The sequence below is a fragment of the Rhinolophus sinicus genome, linkage group LG02 (assembly GCF_036562045.2).
Source record: "Rhinolophus sinicus isolate RSC01 linkage group LG02, ASM3656204v1, whole genome shotgun sequence".
Classification (NCBI taxonomy): Eukaryota; Metazoa; Chordata; class Mammalia; order Chiroptera; family Rhinolophidae; genus Rhinolophus; species Rhinolophus sinicus.
Window position 1 is genome coordinate 163,306,548 of NC_133752.1, and position 13,700 is coordinate 163,320,247.

General features: G+C 35.6%; 1 protein-coding gene across 1 annotated transcript in view; it reads left to right on the top strand.

The window, feature by feature from the left end:
- The window catches only part of ITPR2 (inositol 1,4,5-trisphosphate receptor type 2), a 431,615-nt gene that overhangs the window by 273,391 nt on the left and 144,524 nt on the right, over positions 1 to 13,700 (top strand). The gene's annotated exons all lie outside the window — the stretch shown is intronic.

Here is a 13,700-nt window from a genome sequence, read left to right on the forward strand (position 1 = left end):
GTGAGAGTGATTATTTTCTACTCATCAGAGGCCAAAATAGGATGAAGAATGTTTATTTCATAATATGACTTTTTAGGTGATTTTGAAAAATGAGAATTTTATTCTATGAAAAAATTGTAGTGGGAAATTATGAAAATGATAGAATGCAGAGGTATATGGAAATAGAAAAAAATGCATGAGACAGTATTGCTTACAAAAACACATTATCGAGTGTCTGCTAAGCCCTGGAGACGCATTGATGAACAATCTATTACATCCTCGTAGAGTTTAGAGTTTAGTGAGAACATCAGATACCAATAAAATAGTTAGACAAGGGATTAATTAATTTCTTTATTACTCCAAGGGAGAAGTCCAGAGTGCTGTAAGAGTGTTGGACTGGAGGATGCAAGTTCAGCTAAGGGAGGGGTATCCAGAAAACAGGTTTTTTAAGAAAGTGACATTTAAGCTGAGACCTTGAAGGATGACAAGGAGTTGTTGGTGAAGGCAGTAGGAGCAGTGGAATGACAGAGATCGGGACAACAGGTCTGAAGACCACTGCACTGCTGATGGCGTGATATTGGTAGAGATCTCTCCTACCTTAAAAAAATTAGACACTCAGAAGCAAAAGGCACTGCAGGTAAGGGATTGGTTACAGCTCAGGTGAAAAAAGACTGAGAAAACAGGAAGAATTAGGGGGACTCAAGGTGATAGTGAATAAGAAACAGGACAGGAGAGTTGGCAGCAGTAAAGAAAACTTGATTAGAACGAAGTTCTAGTTAATATAGGTATTTTTCTAGGTCGAGTTCTTTTTGTGTTCTTTTACTACCTCCTGCCCCAATACTTTTAGTGAACGTTTTCTAATTTTTTAAAAAGCTGTATTTATTTTAACAGTAAATTAAAACATATGCACACTTTTAAAAATACTTGGGAAATGCTTAATGCAGTTGACTCTTGCTGTTTAGCTAGGTGTTACATTACTTTGCTGTGAGAAGCAAATGAGAGATTTGTGAAATTTGATTAAAATTTACTGATATATTTGTCTTCTTTATTAAAACAATTTGTGTTCTTGCCCCTCATGAATGCTGGGTCTCATGTAATGACTGGACTGTGGTCCAAAGAAAACAACTGTATTTCCATGCATGATTACGTATCTCTTTAGTTCGGGGAATAAAACCTGACTTGTTTGCCTAATCATGGAAGTAATTTGGGGACATGGAAAAAGCTGATGCCAGGACTTTCTCATTCTTCCTTCCCTAACCTGTTAAAGGTGTGAATAAACAAGCGTGTGGTCAGGTCTTCTCAGTCGAGTAGTGTGGGTACAATCTTGTTTTTCTTATGGACACTACATGTGTTCTTATACTGTATTTTGTTTAATTCTGAAATGGTTGGTGAAAAACACTGCGGTTTTTATGCTACATCTGGAAGACGTGTAGTCTTATTTCATGGGAAGGCGCAGAAGGATGGTGGGTGGAGTAACCTGGTTGTAATTACAGTGTACATTTATTTGGAAAGATCAGCATATTAGTATGCAGTGGCCAGATTAATTAAACGCAGCTGGAATAATTCAATGTAGATGGTTCCTATAAAAGCTAAATATCTTTAAAACTCTTGAGGTTTGCTGTAAACCTCATGACGAGAGATACATTTTGAATATCTCCCGCTACTATGAGTGCGAAAGCAGTTTAAAAACGATCCTTTTAAAAACTGGGCCTCCTTCTCCCCTCCCCAAAAAACCTTATCCACTTATCAACAAAATAAATTCTAGCACCTTTCTTTAGGAAGATTCATCTTTTTTTTAACTAATATATTTTGCAAAGCATAATTTTTATGAAGTTGTTTATAATTTTGAGCTTCTGCACCTCAAGTAGTGTGAGGTATCCATGGAAACTGTCTAGCCAACTGTATTCAGCGCCCTGGGCTGCATTCCCACACAGGTCAAGACACAAACGCTCCTAGATACTAGCTCAATTTATTGTGCCTTAAACATTAGGCAGTTTTAACAAGGAATTGGTTCCTAATTGACACATACAAATTCATATTTAATTAGCAGTTTGAGCTGCTCTGCATTTACTAACAGATGTAACATTCAAAACATGTACCATTATAATACATCTGTTGCACAGATGCACTTAACTGCAGGAACTTGTGGCAAATAGTAGTAATGCCTCAGCTGCTTAGCCAAAATGTAGACAGAACTGACATTTGTTTAAAATATGTACTTAAAAAATCATTGAAAGTGAATTTCTTTAACCAAGCTAATGGATTTATGGTATATTTTACCAATCTAATGGCTCTGTTTTATGCTTTTATATCAGCTTTATTGAGATAGCCACACACAATAAAATTCCCCCTGCTAAAAGTATATAGTTCAGTGGGTTTTTTTTTTAGTATTTTCACAGATTTGCAAACAACACCTACTGTCTAATTTTAAAACATTTTCATTACCCCAGAAAGAAGCCCCATAGCCCTTAGCAGCCACTCCCCATTCTAACACCTTCAACTCCCAGCAACCGCTAATCTATTTTCTGTCTCAATTCTGTCTGGATTTGCCTCTTTTAGATATTTCATATAAGTTCAATAATAAAATGTCTGATCTTTTATGACTGCCTTCTTTCACTGAGCATAATGTTTTCATGGCTTATCCATGTTGTAACATATGTCAGTTTTTTCATTTCCTTTTTATTGCCAAATAATATTCCATTATATGGCTGTACCTCATTTTGTTTATCCATTTATTGTTTGATAGAAATTCAGGTTGTTTCTACTTTTTAGCTATTATGAATAATGCTGCTATGAACGTTTGTGTACGAGTGTGTGTGTGGACATGTTTTACTTCTCATGCATATCCCTGTGAGTGGAATTCCAGGTTCATTTGATAACTCTATATTTACTTTTCAGTAACTGCAAAATAGTTTTCCAAAGTGGTTGCACTGTTTTATATTATGATCAGCAATATATATTTCCCAAATTCCCCACACCCATAGACGTGTTTATTGTCTGTCTTTTTTATTTTAGCCATCCTAGTGGTATCAAGAGGTGATTGATTTTTTTTAAAGAAGAGCAATTTAATGCTCTCCATGCTTCATAAATTAGTTAAATTCATCTCTCTTATTTATTTACTTTTCCATTGCTCTTGATTTGTAAGTAAATATACCTCTTCTCTCAATCAATATTGTCATTTTCTTTACTAATTTTAATGCAGGCCCAACTCAGACAGAGCATATGACATCAAAACTTAAGATGCTTATGAATTTAGGTATCATATAGGACATGCAGCAAAGAAAAAGAGAAAATACTAAAAACATTGATTATAAGATTACATCTTCAAATTTCTGGTATAATTTCATCTTGCTTAATATGAACTGAAAAATGGGTATGAAAGTAATGCCCCATATTGCGAAGCTTAATTATGTTACAATGCCAGATTAAAAGACATTCTTATTTTTTCATTCAATATAATACATTTCATCAGTTCTAATATGCCATGAATTCTATCACTAAAAATAAAAACAATGCTGCCAACAAAGCTATGTCAAGCCATTGATTTTAGAGTGACCTACAATCAGAAATGTTAAAATGTCTGTTAGAATTATTGAAATAGAATAGAAAAGGAGATGTGCTTATTCGCTTGTTTCATTTATTGTTGTTTTTGTTGTTGTTGTTGTTTTTGGAGGCAGCCTATGCTTACCATAACCAGGGAGAAAGCAAGATTTTCAGTGCCTCAAAGATTTGATAAATACCTTTTACAAATATGCATTAATATTCAGGAGTATAAAAATATTACAGACACACTCACACATACACAGATAAAGAGGAGAGAGCTAGACAGTCACTGACTTATTCTTTGCCACTTTGGGAGTATGAGATCAGCAGCCTATAGTTCACTGAAGTAATTCTTTTCTCTCTCTTCTTCAGTTTGCTAATTAAAAATACCTGATGTATCTCAAACCAAGTTTATTGACTACTGTAACATTTTTTTTCAGCCTGTGAATGTTTTATCTTGTTTATTTCAGAGGCTGACTTCAACAGGTGATTCGTAAGCCTGTGACAATCCATGTTTACTGAGCCAATGCCTAGCACCACATCAGGACCCAGTAGCCAGGCTTCCGTGTCAGCAAATGTTCTTTGAATGTTATTAAAAATAAAGTGTGAATTTCTTAGTGCCTGGATTCCAGTTATAGTTCTAGATATACAAAGTAGTGAAATATCTGCCGTGGTATATGCCACAGGGAATCAAAATGATTTTTGAAATAGTGTTTAAAGACCATGTAAGCCTAGCCAAAGACTTTCTGAAAAAGCCTCTTTCTCAGGTATGCATTTGGCACTTTGTCCTTTAAGCAGTTCAGACATCTTCATGTTTGTTTGAATGGACACCTCATTTTCTTTTTCTTTCTTTCTTTTTTGTTTTATTTTTTTATTAGTTTCAGGTGGATACCTCGTTTTCTTTTGGTAATAATTGTATTGGTGCTTTGAAATGTTGATGAATATTTAAAGAATTTCTGGTTTCCACTACTTCTAAATCATTGTCTCATAGTTTTTTTTTACTGTGAAATTCTTTGAACATTATGATTAACGTGTTGGACACAATTAGGAGCTCATGAGAGCAGAGAAATTGCTTTTATTAGAGTAGGCGAAATATATAGTCTCATGGACAGTTTGATTCAAGGAAGGATAAAAATTAGATCTACATAACTTTTTAATGTGATAACAACAAACATTAAAGAAAAAATGATTTTCATTTCATGATGGAAAATGGAAAAAATAGAATGATCTTTAATTTAATTATTAATTACAAATTTTATGACACACCCCCTTATAAAGAGAATAGTGACTTTTTATCTTTTTTTAAGTGACGTGCACATAATATTAGAGATTGTGTTGCTAAGTCAGATCCTTGCATGATGTACAGATTCAAGGTAGTTTCTTTGTTTTTCAGTAAAGTATGAAAATTCAATTTCAATAGATACATTGTAACAAGAGAAGAACTTGGACTGAAATTTGGCATATTAGTGTGTTATCTTGCATTAGGCCATATCTGCAATTATTAGTTAACATTTTACCTTCTAGTCTTTCAAATTGAGTCTTTATTTTTAAGAGTTCTAACATTTTGCTTGTTGGATTCCAACACAGTTTCCTTCTTTCAGCCATAGAACCATAGTTAATGAGTTTGTGTACTAAAAATATTTAATATGCAAGTAACATTGAATATATCTCAAGCATTTGCCAATGTTATAAGACATGACATACAACATATATCACAGTCCTTAAATAGATGGCACTCAGCACCAGATTTCGTTGGTAAATGTAGTGATCACTCATTCAGAATCATCAATTCATACATTCATTCAAAAATACTTGTTGAATATATAATATGCCAGGTTTTGCACTAGTTGTTGGGAGTCAGCCAAAAAGGAATAAAAGGGCACAGTCCCTGCTTTCATGGTACTTATAATCTAGTAGGGGAGATAGAAATCATTCAAAGGTTGATATGAATAAATATAAAACTAAAACACATGGTGAAGTATATGGTGTTATGAGAGGACTGAATAAGAGGCTTGGTGAGGTTAGAGAGGATGATTCTTATATGGTCAAGCTGACATCTAAAGATTGAATAGATGTTAACTAAGCAAAGCTGGGAGTCCTGGGTGGGGGATGGGGTTGGGGCCTGAAAACCTAGCTGGCACACGAGAACACCTGCTAATGTCTTGAAGCAGCGGGAACATGAAGAGACAATGAAAGTCTTGTGTGGCAGGAGGAAGATATAGAGTGGTTCACAGAACAATCGTGACAGTAGTCCAAGATTTCTAGATGTCAGATCATAAATTCTCATCTAAGCCATGCTATGGATTTTGGTCAGTATTCAAAGAGAGGTGGAAAGCAACAGAACATGATATGTAGAAAGCAGCCATAATTGTGTTTAATATTTCTTGAATATTTTCTTTTAACATAATATTAAATTTATATGAAGGAATATGTGTAACATTTTAAATTATAAAACATAATAACATAATAAAGACCCATGACACCCCTCCCCCCATGCCCCTGACAGCCAACTGAAGAATATTACCAACAACTTGTATCTACCTGTGTTCTCTGGCTGCCCCTCACTAGAGACAACTAGCAGCTTGTATCTTTCACACCGCACTGCATGTCTTCTAGGACTTGTTGTTGTTGTTGTTTTGTCCCTCTCTCAACCTTACGTTTCTAAGATTCATGAAGGTTGTTGTATGTTGCTCTGAGACTCTAGTTCAGTCATGTTTACCACTGTATAATATTCTGCTCTGGAAATATACCTCAATTTATTGATCCATTTTTCTGTCAGTGGCTATTTGTATTGATTCCAGGTTTTGTTTGTTTTGGTTTGTTTTGATTTTGCTTCTTGCTTATTGTTTTGCTCTCAAGGCTGACATAAATGTCTATGGTGTGGTCCTATGTGGCTCCTGGGGCACATATTTTGGAACTGCGGGGTGAGAGCGTATGTTTTCCAGAGTGGTAGTACCAATATTTATTTCCACAATTGATCCATGTACTCTCCAGCAACTGGTTTTGTAAGACTTATTTTTTGCCAACCTAGAGGTATAAAATGGTGTCTTATTGTAGTCTTAATTTGTATTTCCCTAATTACTATTAAAGGTGAGCTTTTTTTCATGTTTCTTGGCCATATGTGCTTCTAATGTGAAATGCTGGTTCAGTTATATTTTTTCCACTTTTCTACCAGATTATTCTTTCTCACTGATTTGTAATCATTCTTTATATATTTAAATAGTCTGAATTCTAGTCCTCTGTTGTTTCACACCCTCTGAATACTGAGTAGAGAATGAATTAGAAGGGCACCAAGTGAATGTGAGGAAACTGGTTAGGACGTGCAGTCTTTCCTAAGGAGCAATAACTGATAATCTTATAAACATATTTAATATTTTTTGTATTTCTTAAACATTAAATATTAGGAAGGAAATTGTTTTTTCCTGGCAGAACTTGGAATATTGGTCTTCCTATTAACAGTACTTTAAGAAAAGTTGCTCTAAATTGGCTTCTGAAGAATTCTGCTTTGTATATCCACTAGGGGTGATTGAGACCTATGCATGTGTAGGTGTTATTTTTATGAAACCATAACATACTGATCAAGTTGGCTTCAAAATGAATGCTTTTTTTCCCATTTGCCTTCTAAAAAAATTGTGAAAGGCTGGAGCTGGATATTTATGTCAGCCGTTAAAGATATGGCTGTCTTCGTGGCACCGGGCATCGTAATATCCTATATGTGTCATCAGTTGTACAAGTATTATTTTCCTTTAAACATTAAACCAAATATCACAATAATTGTTTATCTAGTATTCATTGTAGGCTAAGAACATGAAGCTTTTAATGTATAATTTCTAATCTTTAAAATAGCTCTATAGTATGGGTATTATTATTATACACCAATGGAGAAACTGAGTCACAGGGTAGTTAAGTAAAATCTTGAGATCAAAAAGCCAGTGGCAGAACCCAGATCCAATACATTGGTCTCTGAAACATTACCATTTCCACCAAGTACACAGCTTTTGGGAACTTCCATAAATTGCATGTATTACGTGTTAAATTGTGTGTAGCTATTACTTCATTTAATTCTCAAGACCTTCCTTTGATATTATACTATATGGACCTCCTCTTCATTCCATAGATTCCGTAAATATTTCTCTTCTACCTGAGGAACTTCTAAATATATTCTGAATTTATCAAAATTTAGGTTCACACTTCTTCTGTCAAAATATTTACATTAATTGATAAGTAATGCAAGTGCTAGTTTTCTCCCTGCCTTTTAAGGAGAATTTCATTCTAGTATTTTTGGAGAAAGGGAGGAGATCGATCTCTCTGTCTCTCTCTCTCTCTCTCTCTCTCTCTGTTTCTCTCTGTCTCTGTCTGTCTGTCTCTCTATCTCTCTGTCTCTCTCTGTCTCTCTGTCTCTCTGTCTCTGTCTCTCTCTGTCTCTCTCTGTCTCTCTCTCTCTCTCATAGGTCTTCTACCATGTTGTTCCCTTGACAACACTTCAGAGTTAAGTGCTCTTCTCACTGCCCTGTGGGCCACCAGTCTCTTGATGGTAGATCAGTAGATCATAGCTTGGAGCTCATAGACGGCACTGAGAACATAAGACATTCCACAAAAACAGGAAGTTGAATATGGGGCTGCAGAGGGAGTGCTGGTATCACCTCTTTATGTGTTGTTCCTTACCTCTTGTTATACCACCTTGCAAAGTTGTACCTATGTATCAACCTTTACTAAATGATTTTCAAATATAACAGGAATTATAGCACTTGAATATCTAAAACAGCAAGCTAAATATGACTTTTCCCATTGTCCAGGAGCAAAACTCTCCTATTGTACTTCATAATATTATTCAGATCAAGTTCGGTTCTCTCATTTATTCCCATCTCCTACCATTCCTTCTTTATCCTCTTGTGTTCCCTGGGACCTCCCATAAACTGAGTCTATTATTGAGCTATACACTTAACTGTACCATCCCTCTGGGACACAATCTTTGCAGAAGCTTTGAAATTACCACATGAAATTCCATTTTCCTAGTCTTTAGTATTAGTGCACATGCTTGCATTGGCAGCTTATTGATTCTAATTTTTTCAGTAACGAATAGTACTGTAGTAGGTTTCTATACCTTACACCAGGGGATTATGGGCTTAACTTTAGTGGTTGTGTGCACTGCCATTTGAGTGTAATTTTATGAGGTAGTGTTTTATGATGTGTGAGTCTAAATAATAGTTTTGCTTCAATATGCAAATGGTATCTTAGGCTTGCTTGTTCAATCTCTTGCTTATTTACTCTTCTCTCAAGTCTTTATGTTCTGGAGATCAGATGAAGACTGCTTACTCAGAAAACTAAACAATTACAAGCAGAAAAAAACCATTCTCAAGTACTATTGGTAAGAGGTTGCATGAATTCTCAACCCCGAATTTAAGCAAGATCATATATTAAAATGGCTGAAGTGTATGAGTCTGTTGAGTATGATGTCACTCACTATGCTGATTGGAAATATGCTGAGAGGCTTTTATTATACCCCAAAGAAATAGTTTCCTTTCCTTCCCACTATTTATGGGGCACAGACTCATCCCCTAAGAAGGCCTTCTCAGCAGCACTGTTTGTCTAGACTAGAGGCTAGGATATTTGATAAACCTGAATTGATGACCAAAATCACTCTTAGCTACAGCATCATCATCAAATGGTTAAATATCATCATTTACTGTTTAAATGTTTAAATTTTACAAATGGAATCAAATGGTCTGGTGAGGATTATTTATATTGAAAAACAGTGCCATATGTCTCCACATATTTGAAAATTCTTTTAGCATATGCTGCACATTGCTTTTTACACCCCCTTTCCTAGTTCCTGACACATGGTGGAAATGTAATACGTCTTTACAATGAATAGGAAAAAAAAGGAAGAAGAGAGGATGGAAGTAGATTGTCGTTGTGGTTTATGAATAACTGATTTTTAAAATTTCTAGTCTTTTCTTTTTTTATAAACTTGTTTACTAGAATTGTTGAGACATTCCAATGTTTTTCAAGATTATGATTGTGTCATTGTGTTGACGAAGAGCATCTTGTGAATGTGTATAATAACTGCTCCTATTGAAGTTTGTGTTTCTCATCTTATGAAAACTAGGAAAAAGCATCAAGGGAAGGAACTGGCCTGTACTGTTTCGAGTCAGTGACCAAGAAATTCAAACCATTGGCCAGCTAGATTATAGGAGACTGGCTACATTTTCCCAAAGGAGTTCCTTAAAGATGTAGTCGATTATAATGGTGGACCTAATGTAACTCCATTACAGTACAGCTGTTGAAATAATTTATTTGAAATTAAAAATGTACATTTTCACCCTGGGGAATGAGGAAAAATATCTAATCAGATGTGCTGTCATCAAACAGAAAGGTTAGGGAAACACTAATTAGGCTGATACCAAGTTTGAAGTTAAAATGAGACTACATGGAGACTATAGGTATATGCAATCACCCCCTTGCAGATCTTGTCCCATTTTATTAATAACTAATCTTTGATTTTTGAGGGAAAACCCTAAATTAAACATCTTTAGTTTACAATTTTCATCACCATTTGAATTTCCAGTTGAAGACTTAGTTTTCTAGGATTCCGGTTGTGCTGTCATATTTTGATGATGTCTTGATGACATTATCCACAATGGGGGGAAAAATATTACGTTAGTGTGTAATTTTTCCAAGGGAAAGAGAACAAATGTGGAATTGGTACCTCAAATATCAGATCCTTGAACTCTTCACTCCTAATGCTATTAACTCCTTTTAAGGCAGTGTTGTGCTCTCTCAAAAACCAAAGGAAATCTTTAGTCCTTTCTATGACTATTAAAGGCAATAATTCCTAAGCTTCTTAATTTTTGATATAGTGGAGTTGGTAAAACAGGAAGTGGCCAGGAAAAAACCAGTCTTCCCAGATATTCACAAACTGTCAGCATGACTTCTCTGGCCACAAAAGATGTCTTTTTATGGAGATGTTTTGTTGTAATTTCAGAAGGTGATTGTTAGTTATCTTGGCTACATTACATTTAGCACATCTGGGATGTGTTCACATGAAGACATTGGCTAAAAGCTGTGTCTTGTGGCCTGGAATTAACTCTGATACTGAAAAGACTGGAAAGGACATTTCTTGCTACTTGGCCTAATCCAACAAAGACACCTTCCATGGGAAGCCCAGTCAGGAATTCGTTTTGGAATTGAAGAGTGAGCACAGAAGTCAAACTTCTCAATTGTAGAATTATTTTCCGAATGGCTAAATGTGCTTTTAGTTCTTTCCCAAATTTCTGCCATGGCAATTAGAGCTCTGAGACAATAGTTTACAACCCTGGCACCAGAATTTCTGACAATGCTTTTACAGTTACTTTACTTGAGTTAAAGGAATTTGTGGAAAGGACTTGCATCTGTGCTGTCACCACTGGAACCCATTACAGAGAGTGCAGGCCATGAAAAATGCCCCAAGACAAGTCGGAACTTGCTTCTCATCCCTCATCAGAACTTCATCTGTGGCAACAAAAATTCGTTCTGCTAAACTTGTAATGTAGCAATATGTAAAGTTTTCCAATCTTAAATGAGTATGACTAAGACAAACAGAACATAATCCTATTCTATCCATATCAATTCTTTGTTCATTTTTTGTACCAACTATGGAGTTTGAACCAAGGTATAATATTTTTCTACTTTTGTTGAAATTGTAAGGTCTGTTTTATATAGTGAAGTATATGCATATTAGCTCCCTAGAATATAATTCCAAGGACTGACTAATAATGGACAAACAAGGATTTTCAGACATCATTTATGATTTTTGCCTTTTTTTTAGCATATTAGAATTTTTTTTCACTTTTGTGGAAAGGTTTAGTATAAAGTGAAAAAGTGTATACAATACCCTTTGTATATTGTAAAGTTCCATGAGCTGGATAATATTAATATTAGCAATTATAACATCAACTATACACAACTTATATAGCACTTACTGTGTGCCAGGAACTGTTCTACGTACTTTACATATTTTCACCTATTTAATCATCACAGAAAACTAAAGAGGGTTAAGTGTTATGACTATTCCCTTGCCAACTGTGGGATTGACGCACAGGGTGGTGAAGTAACTTGCTTAAGATCCGCCCGTCCACATGCAGTGTAGTGTCAAAGGGGTTGGAACCCACAGTGTGGGTCCAGCGTTAAGAACACAGCTATAGGCAACCCTCTCCCCTTTCAATGTCACTCCGAATATTATAGTTAGAAAATATGGGCTTCAGACTAGGCTGGAATTGGATAAAAAGAGTGTTGCTCCTTTGATTTTGATGTTTATGAATCTGGTCAGTGCCTGTGATTTTATTTTACCTGCCCAAGAGAATTTAGAAATAATGCCAGACATGATGCTTATTTTAATTTGATGGGACACAGTTCTACTCTAGTGTTGGTTTTGAACAAGTTTATTCTTCTAGCAATGTAAAGGGCATTTTTTTAAAAGCAAAGGGTAAAGTGCAGTTTCCAATTTCTTCCTTTTTAAAAAAGTAGACTATTTTTTGTTTATCTCATGGTTGGATTCTTGGAGTAATGTGGTTAAAAGTCTCTTACAGAGCATAAAAAGGGGCTAGTTCACAAGGACACAGGCCTCTCTCTAGTCACAGCAGGTTCTCTACCAGACAGTGATACTGACTTGTGCAATTTCAAGAAGAACAGCCTGGATTTTCACATCGATCAGCTTTATTCATTACAGCTAGGACAGCTGTATCTTACAGAATTAGAGTAATAAGCAGAACATTGGTCTTGTAGGTGAGAACTGTGATTAGTACAACAAACTGAGCTGTACTATAGAGAAATTTAGTCCTGCAGTTAATTTCCCCCACCCAGTTTACAACTTCAATCCCATAGTTTATGGGTCTAAAAGTTCTCTTATGGCATCTCCTTCTACTGTAATAGGATATACAGTGCAAGATCGTTTGACTGCAAAGAAATGTTTTATTTTGGTTTTCCTCCACTTTCGGAAGGATCATTCTCTGGCCAGGTGAAATTCATTGAACTCAAAAAACTTTCTCTTAAAAGGAAAGAGGAAAGACTTTTCATTTCTTATGTGTTTTCTAGGGGTCCCACTGAGGTATTATAAGGGATAGTAGAGTTGCGTTTATTGGTAGAATAAGCTCTTACACCTCACTGTTTCTTCCAAGACTAGTCATCACTTTTATGCACTACACCCCTTTATGAAAAAGTCTTAAAGGAAGAAAACACGAACCGGAAGCAATCATAAATGTTTGTGTTCTAAAAACTTAAGTATCAATAAATAAATGTTGCTATAAAGATAAACAAGTCCAGACACTTTGAGTGTCTATTACAATGCTCCGCACTGTGACATTTGGGACATATTTGTTGTGCTCTGGTGGTGCACAAGACAGCTTTGCTCTGATGTTTGTGTGAGTTAGTAGAGGAGATATGCATGTAAAGCTGCTTCTGAGTCAACTCTGTCCTCTTATGTGTTTCCGCAGGGCCTAGTAAACATCTCTGAAATGGAACTGACCTTATTGTAAACTCTTTGAGGGGAGGGTTATTTCACTCACTTAAGATAGTGCTTAAAATACAGTAGGTACCTAAATGAATATTTGTAGAATGAAGAAGGTAGATAGGACCTGTCCATGAGTCAGATAGAAGAAGAGCTTTTCAGTCAGCGAGTATGAGGTGAAAAAAAGAAAGACTTAGAAAACTGTGGTTGAGAAATCATCACATAGTTCAATTTGGTTAAAATATAATGTGTAAAGACACTACCAGAAGCTCCAGTTGAAAAGATAGAATAGGTAGGATTTCACAGGTCATTGTCAAGTTGGGGGTGGGATAGTAAGTGATCCCTTAAGTTTGCAGCCTAAATGACCAAAATGATTGTGATACCCTTAATATAAATTGAAATTGAAAGAAGAACAGGACTATTAAGAGAGAAGGACTATACTGTTCTGAAAAATGGAGTTTGAGGGTGCCAGCGGAACCTCCAGATGTGAATAAGGAAACCTAGGGGAAACAGGAAGAGGAGCTTAGGAAAGCGAGGCCATGGCTGGAGGAAGCACACTTGGCAGTCAGACCTGCAGAAGTGATTGTGCAATGGAGGATCAGATGAAATGGCTGATGGGGAAAGGGAAGATGAGGAGAAGATAACAAGAGAACTGAGGACAAAATCTTCAGGGCTTGAGAAAGAAAAATAAAGC